A 9,175-nucleotide genomic window follows, 5' to 3' on the forward strand; every position below is an offset into this window, starting at 1 on the left:
AGGGTACATTAAGGACACACAAACACAATATAGGGTACATTAAGGACACACAAACACAATATAGGGTACAATGTACATTAAGGACACAAAAACACAATATAGGATACATTAAGGACACACAACACAATATAGGGTACATTGAGAACACACAAACACAATATAGGGTACATTAAGGACACACAATCACAATATAGGGTACATTAAGGACACACAAACACAAGATAGGGTACATTTAGAGAACATAAACACAATATAGGGTACAATGGACATTAAGGACACAAAAACACAATATAGGATACATTAAGGACACACAAATGCAATATAGGGTACATTATGGACACACAATCACAATATAGGGTACATTTATGACACACAAACACAATACAGGGGACATTAAGGACACCCAAACACAATATTGGGTACATTAAGGAAACACAAACACAATATAGGGTACATTAAGGAAACACAAACCAATGAAGAGTACATTAAGAATGGAAGCGACACAGAGGCTAAGAAAAAGACAACAACACGAACTGAGGAGACGTAACGTCACTAGCTGCCCCGGAAAATTAAACAATTAATGATTTAGGTCATGATGCATATGCTTTCCGTCAAATCCAGGAAATGTTTGACCCGGAATACTTTCCTTTCATTTTATGTACTATGTTCATGTTTATTTCATTTAACTCTATGAATTTTACAAGAGGTCCATGGGCCTTAGCGGTCACCTGAGTTATGTAAAAACTGTTGTTATCGATGTTGCCAAATGAAAAAGAAACTATTTTGTAACAAAGGTAACTTGAACTACATGTAATGCAAAAGCAGTGTGAAAGATCTGGGTAGTATATGTACTATGTACAAATAGTGTTTCTGTCAGTCAGCTGAATTATGGTAAAGCACCTTTAGACCCTTCCATCTATGAAGAGTATTTGATTCTACCATATCTGGGTCTTGGCCGAACCCATCAGTCCCTGGTGGTCAGTCAGGGCTGTTATGTGCATACCATCAAACTTCTATCCAGCACTGATAATGCTTACCAAGTTTGAATTAATTCCAATGGAAATTAAACAAATGTTGGTCCAAAATGTGATTTCCCTATATAAACTATAGTAAAGTTTACCCCCTCCGCAGGAGGAAAACGGGAGACACCAGGGTCATGAAATTTACAGTTTTGGTAAAGCACCTTAAGACTCTTCCATCTATGAAGAGTATTTGATTCTACCATATCTGGATCTTGAGAAGAAGATTTTTGAAATTTTAGTCAATTTGACCCTTTTTGGCCCCACCCATCAGCCCCTGGGGGTCAGTCAGGACTGATTTGTGCATATCATCAAACTGCTATCCAATACTGATAACGCTAACCAAGTTTGAATTAATTCCAATGGAAATTAAACAAATGCTGGTCCAAAATGTGATTTCCCTATATAAACTATAGTAAAGTGTACCCCTCCCCAAGGGGAAACGCGAAACCCCAGGGTCATGAAATTCACCATTTTGGTAAAGCACCTTAAGACCCTTCCATCTATGCAGAGTATTTGATTCTATCATATCTGGATCTTGAGAGGAAGATTTTTGAAATTTTAGTCAATTTGACCCTTTTTGGCCCCGCCCCTCAGGCCCCTGGGCCATGGAAGGTTTCTACAAAATTTCATTGAAATTAGTTCGGGGGTTTTGGAGAAGAAGTCGAAAATGTAAAAAAAATACGGACTCACTACGGATGACGCACGACTTTGTCTCAGGTGACCTAAAATCTAAAGCAGTACTGGACATACACTTACCTTGATGATGAATATAAAATGTGTTTTTTACCCCATTACAAAGCGGTGTGAATAGACAAAGTCATGATTTTCTTTTATATCTTTTCTATTTGATGCGTGAACCTGTTCATTGTAATGTTCCCCGCCATGTCTGTCCCCAAAACACACGTAAGTTGTCACGGTGATTGACAGTTATACACGTACAGAGGAGGACTGAATTTAAAGCAATATTTCCCAATTCGTATAGGACAAAATACAGTTATCTCACCTGTACGCACATTCGTGTGGGATACGTGATTCTCATACCATGGACAAGTAAATCAGTCACACCTCCCTGGTGTTATAAATGGGCAATACTACAAATATGTGATCATCTGACATTTCAGGTTGCACGAGTGTTTGGCGTGTATGTATATATATTTCACGAGGGCTGTTCCTCCCGAGTGATATACATCAATTAGCGTGATGAACGAGTGTAATCTGAGACATCACATTAACACATGTGTGACATCACATTAACACATGTGTGAAATCCCATTAACACATGTGTGACATCCCATTAACACATGTGTGACATCACATTAACACATGTGTGACATCACTTTTATTGCATGTCTTCAATCGGTCGTTATATATAGTGTATTCTCTGCGAAACATTCCTTATCTTTATCTCGTGCTGATATTCAAGTTGCTTTCTTTAACTATAAACCGAACAACAATGACAGCCACTACGTCGAGGATGGAATAATGTTCAAAACATATTCATACTTTATTCCGTCAATTTGACCAATGGATAGCCACCAATACGTTCCCGCCGAGTTAGGCTACTTTGGTCATGCAACGGCTTGTGTTACACGTTATCACAATATAAACTACGAAACATCTATACCATTACACGGCTGTAACTCTATAGCCAGATTCCCCAGGTAGGTAACCTATAATTTAGAAGGGGCGTACATGGTCCCTTGAAGGTGAGATAAAAGATGGAAATCTCAACGGAGATTCTTAATTTGTCAACCACTCATTTGGCAACTAAATAATTCGCCGAAGGTTGAGTATGGCAAGCCAAGTTGCCATTTATTCACGGAGTTATATAAGATATCTGATATACTTTATGAGATATCGTATATACGTTATAAGATATCTTATATAATAAAACAGATATCTTATATACTTAATAAGATATCTTATATACTTTTCTTTATAAGATATCTTATATACTTTTCTTTATAAGATATCTTATATATTTTTCTTTATAAGATATCTTATATATTATATAAGATATCTCAAAAAAGATATAAGATATCTTATATATTATACAAGATATCTCATAAAAGATATAAGATATCTTATAAAAGAAAAAAAATGAGATATCTTATATATTATAAAAGATATCTTATATCTTTTATAAGATATCTTATATAATATATAAGATATCTTATAAACAAAATTAAACGAGATAGCATATATAATTCGGTTATAAGATATCTTATAAAGAACGAAATTTGAATTTGAGATACTAAAACCTCCCCCACAGCGCTCGGAACCTATCGATAACCGAAGGTGTCCGAAAGGATTTGATCGAAAATGACTGCCAATGACAACGGGACCAGTTATCAAACTGAAACTACTATAACTATGGCAAGCCAAGTTGTCATTTATTTATGGAGCAATTTTGATCCAGTACTTAATCAAATTATCGCCAACGAAAACGGATGTGACCTTACATGTACAACGGGAGCAGTCATTTTCAAACATTTCTTCTTTGTCCGTCTCGCGAGAGTCTCGTTCTTTATAATATATCATATATATTTGAAAGATATCTTATATCTTTTATGAGATATCTTATATGATATATAAGATATCTTATAAAGAAAATTAATTGAGATATGTTATAAAAGATATAAGATATCTTATACCTTTTGTGAGATATCTTATAAATTATATAAGATATCTTAAAAAAGATATAATATATCTTATCTTGAGATATATTATATAAGATATCTTATATAATATATCAGTTATCTTATAAAGAAAAGTGTATGAGATATCTTATATCTTATAAAAGATATAAGATATCTCATAAACTTTAAATAAGATATCTTATATGTTTACAAGATATCTTATATAATTTATAAGATATCTTATATACTTTGGTTAAGTACTGGATCAACATTGCTCCATGAATAAATGACAACTTGGCTTGCCATAGATGAGACACCCTACTTTACTTCGAGGGAGTGAAAGATATATAGTTTTAATCTACCATGGATGTACTCGGTGTCATCTATTATTACTACGTCATATTATGATGTCACAATTGAAAACCCGTGTCTAAACATCGTTTGACTGAGCATGTAGATTTTCTGCTGTTTTAGAGTATTTATAATTAAAATGTTTGTTATATTTAGTGTGATACTTGCAGTGTCGATTCCGTGTTTTACCACTATTTCAGTAACAGCCGGGAGAACGAGAGATACGTATATGTAGTAATTACATTGGTATGTGAGGTGCAGAAAGTCTACCTCAGGTATGAAATTTCACCTGATTACCCCTTCTACACTGGCTATGCTCTACACTGGGTATACTCTATTACATTCCTTACATTGTAATACCCTTACAACAGTTTGGTGATCAACTTAAGTATTATTTGGAATGTTTTCACATCTCAATCATACAAACGGCATAGTGTAATAGTGTAGTTAGCGACATAGCTTGTAATAGCGTAGTTAGCGACATACATGTTGCTTGTAATAGTGTAGTTAGCGACATAGCTTGTAATAGTGTAGTTAGCGACATAGCTTGTAATAGTGTAGTTAGCGACATAGCTTGTAATAGTGTAGTTAGCGACATAGCTTGTAATAGTGTAGTTAGCGACATAGCTTGTAATAGTGTAGTTAGCGACATAGCTTGTAATAGTGTAGTTAGCGACATAGCTTGTAATAGTGTAGTTAGCGACATAGCTTGTAATAGTGTAGTTAGCGACATAGCTTGTAATAGTGTAGTTAGCGACATAGCTTGTAATAGTGTAGTTAGCGACATAGCTTGTAATAGTGTAGTTAGCGACATAGCTTGTAATAGTGTAGTTAGCGACATAGCTTGTAATAGTGTAGTTAGCGACATAGCTTGTAATAGTGTAGTTAGCAACATAGCTTGTAATAGTGTAGTTAGCGACATAGCTTGTAATAGTGTAGTTAGCAACATAGCTTGTAATAGTGTAGTTAGCGACATAGCTTGTAATAGTGTAGCTAGCGACATAGCTTGTAATAGTGTAGTTAGCAACATAGCTTGTAATAGTGTAGTTAGCGACATAGCTTGTAATAGTGTAGTTAGCAACATAGCTTGTAATAGTGTAGTTAGCGACATAGCTTGTAATAGTGTAGTTAGCAACATAGCTTGTAATAGTGTAGTTAGCGACATAGCTTGTAATAGTGTAGTTAGCAACATAGCTTGTAATAGTGTAGTTAGCGACATAGCTTGTAATAGTGTAGTTAGCAACATAGCTTGTAATAGTGTAGTTAGCGACATAGCTTGTGAGAGTGTAGTTAGCGACATAGCTTGTGAGAGTGTAGTTAGCGACATAGCTTGTGAGAGTGTAGTTAGCAACATAGCTTGTGAGAGTGTAGTTAGCGACATAGCTTGTGAGAGTGTAGTTAGCATGCTAATTCTTTTAACTGTTACAGATTACGTCTATATTTATATATTGCAATTAATGCTCTAAATTAAAAGACAGTATAATTACAGATTAAATTAGTACATAAATGATTACATCTTACCTTAAGTTTTGGAAACACATTATCCTGAATAAAGATGTAGGTGTGTTTTATATATATATAATATACGACGATACGGACGTGTCAGCAAAAAATATAAAAGAATGAAGTGTAACGTTACACAAGTTGTGTGTCAGACTGATAACAAAGTAGATCGGGAGGGTATACTAACTGATGTTCTCGGCGTTATCTAGGTCTGGACATCAAACTAGGTCTGTCCTGAATCAAATCCAGTACATCGATCGGCATGCAAAAATAATTACCTTCTGACCTGCTAACAGAGACGTGTGAGAGCGTGTAACTTATTACGGCATCTAGACGTATGTGTACGTCATTAATATAAATAGGCCGCTCGCCTGCACATCAACCTCCGGGACATTGGCTAAACTGACGCGTTGATCCAATGTACATGCAGGTAATTATGTGTATATGACCGGGTGTTAAATGTTAGTCTTTGATCTGACCAACGGTTCAGAGATTTACAACAGTAAATACAAATGTCACGCACATTTACCACATACATAAATTAACATCGGCAGGTTTTGTTAGGTAGACAAAGATATATCATTATAGTACCTTTCTTTCCTCGTTCTCCATTGGTCTTGCTTTAACAGAATCACTTTCATTTTAAAGTCAACATTTCTAGGACGTATATTGAACTTTAATTACCGTAAAACTGCCCATTGTAAACTAGAGCCAGGGCCTAGGTTGTTTACCTTCCCTTCGCCTTACCTGTTGATGGTCTCACATCACTGGTTGTATACTCCTCAGCTGAGAGAGCCGTTTACACGTAAGAATTGGCTATGTTCGTCTAATAGTAAAGGAATCCATCAGACTCCATCTGTCCATGACTTCCTCCTATAGGTTGAACCATTGCGGGACACCGTCATACACCGTGAGCAGAACTGACTAATGTCAATAACTGTGAAGTATGGGCTTTCAACCCTTTCATAACATTACACAGAGAGGCATCACATTTCATCTAGGTACGCGGCCTACTTATACAGAACGCTCACTAATAGTGCCTCTAACGTATATATTAAATGAGGTATGGATACAATCTGATGTGTACTAAATCATACCAGTATTAATATTATATCGTGAACTCTTATGAAATAGAAATTCATTTTTCAATATATTTTACTGAGCATGACTCGCGGCCATGAACTCATATTAGTAACATTCTCACACGAAATGTTTTTACGATTTATACTATAAAAATGATATCCGTCCTATCTTGTTGGGAAAACACAATGTCAATGGGATAGGGGACTATTATCGAGGCCAAGGTTACGGGGGCTGAGATAAAAACTGTCCTATATTCATTCATATCCAAACACAAAAAGTAATACACTTCAGTTAATTTCGGAATATTCGCCTTACATATACATAACGGAATTAGGAAAAAGGGAAAGCATATCAAAGGCCTTCCTCACAATGACGGACAATGCAAACAAACCATTACATTTTAAATATTTTCTGTGTATATGTTCCCCGAGTGATACAGATGTCAGTTTTCTCGTACATATGTGAGACTACTTGCATCCGAAATATATAGTAGTGTACACGCCATTCGTTGACTTCCGGAATAAGGGAAACTGAACTTCCGGTAAACATTGCGGTGGATGTCTTGTTTTACTGCTTTTAAAAGCATTTTCTAGCTCCGGGGATCTGGTGATGGTAGTAATACTCTATATCTGGAGTCATTGAGATATATTTTATCAGTTTTATTATCTGAAGCTTGCTTATTTGAGACATTTTATCTTGTGTTCCGCAAGCGGGAGTCAGCTGGGTGTTCATTTTACTACCGTCTCTATTAGTCCTGTATAATGTTTTAACTAGTGCAATATTGTGACGTTTAAGTGCACACCGTTTTTCTATCCTTGTAATTGAGCTGGGTGTATTTTATTAGCTTTTCTCGAGATTTTCGCAAAAACAATACATTAAGATCATGTGATTTTCCTTTCCCGCGAACTGTCTTGTGACGTCCGCCATTTTCCAAAATGGTAGCCTTCATGTCTGTTACAAGATCGGGCAGAATAAGGAAGGCTCCGGCTACCTTCTCCCCTGTAATCAACACAAAGGGTCATCTAAACACTAACGTGAAGGACGAGGGTTACTCACTAAACCTTAATGCTGTGGCTAAAAGGAAAATGTAAGCGCGTCAGAGGGAATTTGATTGTAAAGTGAAAACAACAAACGGCGGTTTGGTCTTAAGATTTTCATCGGCTTCCTATGAGTTTTACCGTGTACAGCTGGAAAGAACTTTACTATTCAAGGCTGGAGTTCATCTTGATAAAAAGGAATACATGTAATTCATCAAGCCTTATGTGCTCGCGAGACCTGGAAGGTTATGACATCAAACCAGCAGAATCAAAACACGTCTCCTAGCTCAGGAAACTTTACACAATAAATTTGTACCACACAACATCTTCTGCATTGATTAATGGGCACGCGTGTAGTCCACTTGAATAGTATACACACTTGAACATACCATACAATTGGAGAATTATTATCACAAAAAGTAATTATGATTACATTATATTAGTGTTCGCTCAGTGAAAGATTTAAAAATAGAATATCGGAGAATCCTCAGGCTCCTTATATCGGGAATATAGGGAGAAAGGGAAGTTTTTATATGGGGAACGGGGACTTTTCATTATTTGTTTCAAATGCGTCATTCATTATATTAGTTAAATCTAAGGTCCACTTATCGATGTACCATTAGAATACGAATTGGAAGTCTGAATTACCGAGGTCTTGCTAGTGATTTAGTAAACAGACGGGACGTTTTTCATAAATGTCGATCAAAATACGATATTATAATATTAACGGATACACACAGCGTAGTCCGAATAATTCTGACGTTTTATCGACATTTTTATATCGGTCCGTCGTCGATTAACGTCAGAACTCCAGCCCTCTATAATATGCGGAAAATAAGGGACCCGCGCCCGGGTCGCACTTCAAACTGATATTTTAGAAACAAATCGTCACTTTCACACACATGTCGCACATGGATCGAAAGATCTATTCTTTATGCACTAGGTGGTATCAATAACATGTTTCAAAGATCATTATGGACAGTATTTTCCAGCGTTTTCTATACCGATCCATGTTTTTAATGGAAATTAGGGCATGAGCAATGTCACATGACTTGACGAGATCTCGCGTTACAGAAGGTATTTCCCAACGTTAATGACGTAGGCCGGCGATATTTTATTCACGTGGCATTAGAAGGCGGGGCTATCAAAAAACTAGAGTAAAACAGAGTAGGGCTGTAATGATACACCGCGGTGCACCGAAAACCGCGCTAAATTGCTTCGGTTCGGTTTACGGTATTTTTTTCCGTGTTTCGGTTCGGTTCGGTTCGGTTCGGTTTTTAGTAGCGAGCGCAGCGAGCTCTTTTTGTATCGTATGCGTGGTATATATATATAGTTCAAGCAAAAATCTATATATAGTAACACAAAACGAAACTACAATACTATGCGATCTTTTTTCTTTACATCGTGCAGAACGGACTTTAAAATTTGCGACGCTCTAATTGGTTATTAATAGATCAGAAGTTAAAAAATCACCGTTTTAAACATCTCTGTGGGAATAGAAAATATGTTTCACATCGTAACTTATTTGCGTAAACTTTGC

The sequence above is a fragment of the Mizuhopecten yessoensis genome, unplaced genomic scaffold (assembly GCF_002113885.1).
Source record: "Mizuhopecten yessoensis strain PY_sf001 unplaced genomic scaffold, ASM211388v2 scaffold4891, whole genome shotgun sequence".
NCBI lineage: Eukaryota > Metazoa > Mollusca > Bivalvia > Pectinida > Pectinidae > Mizuhopecten > Mizuhopecten yessoensis.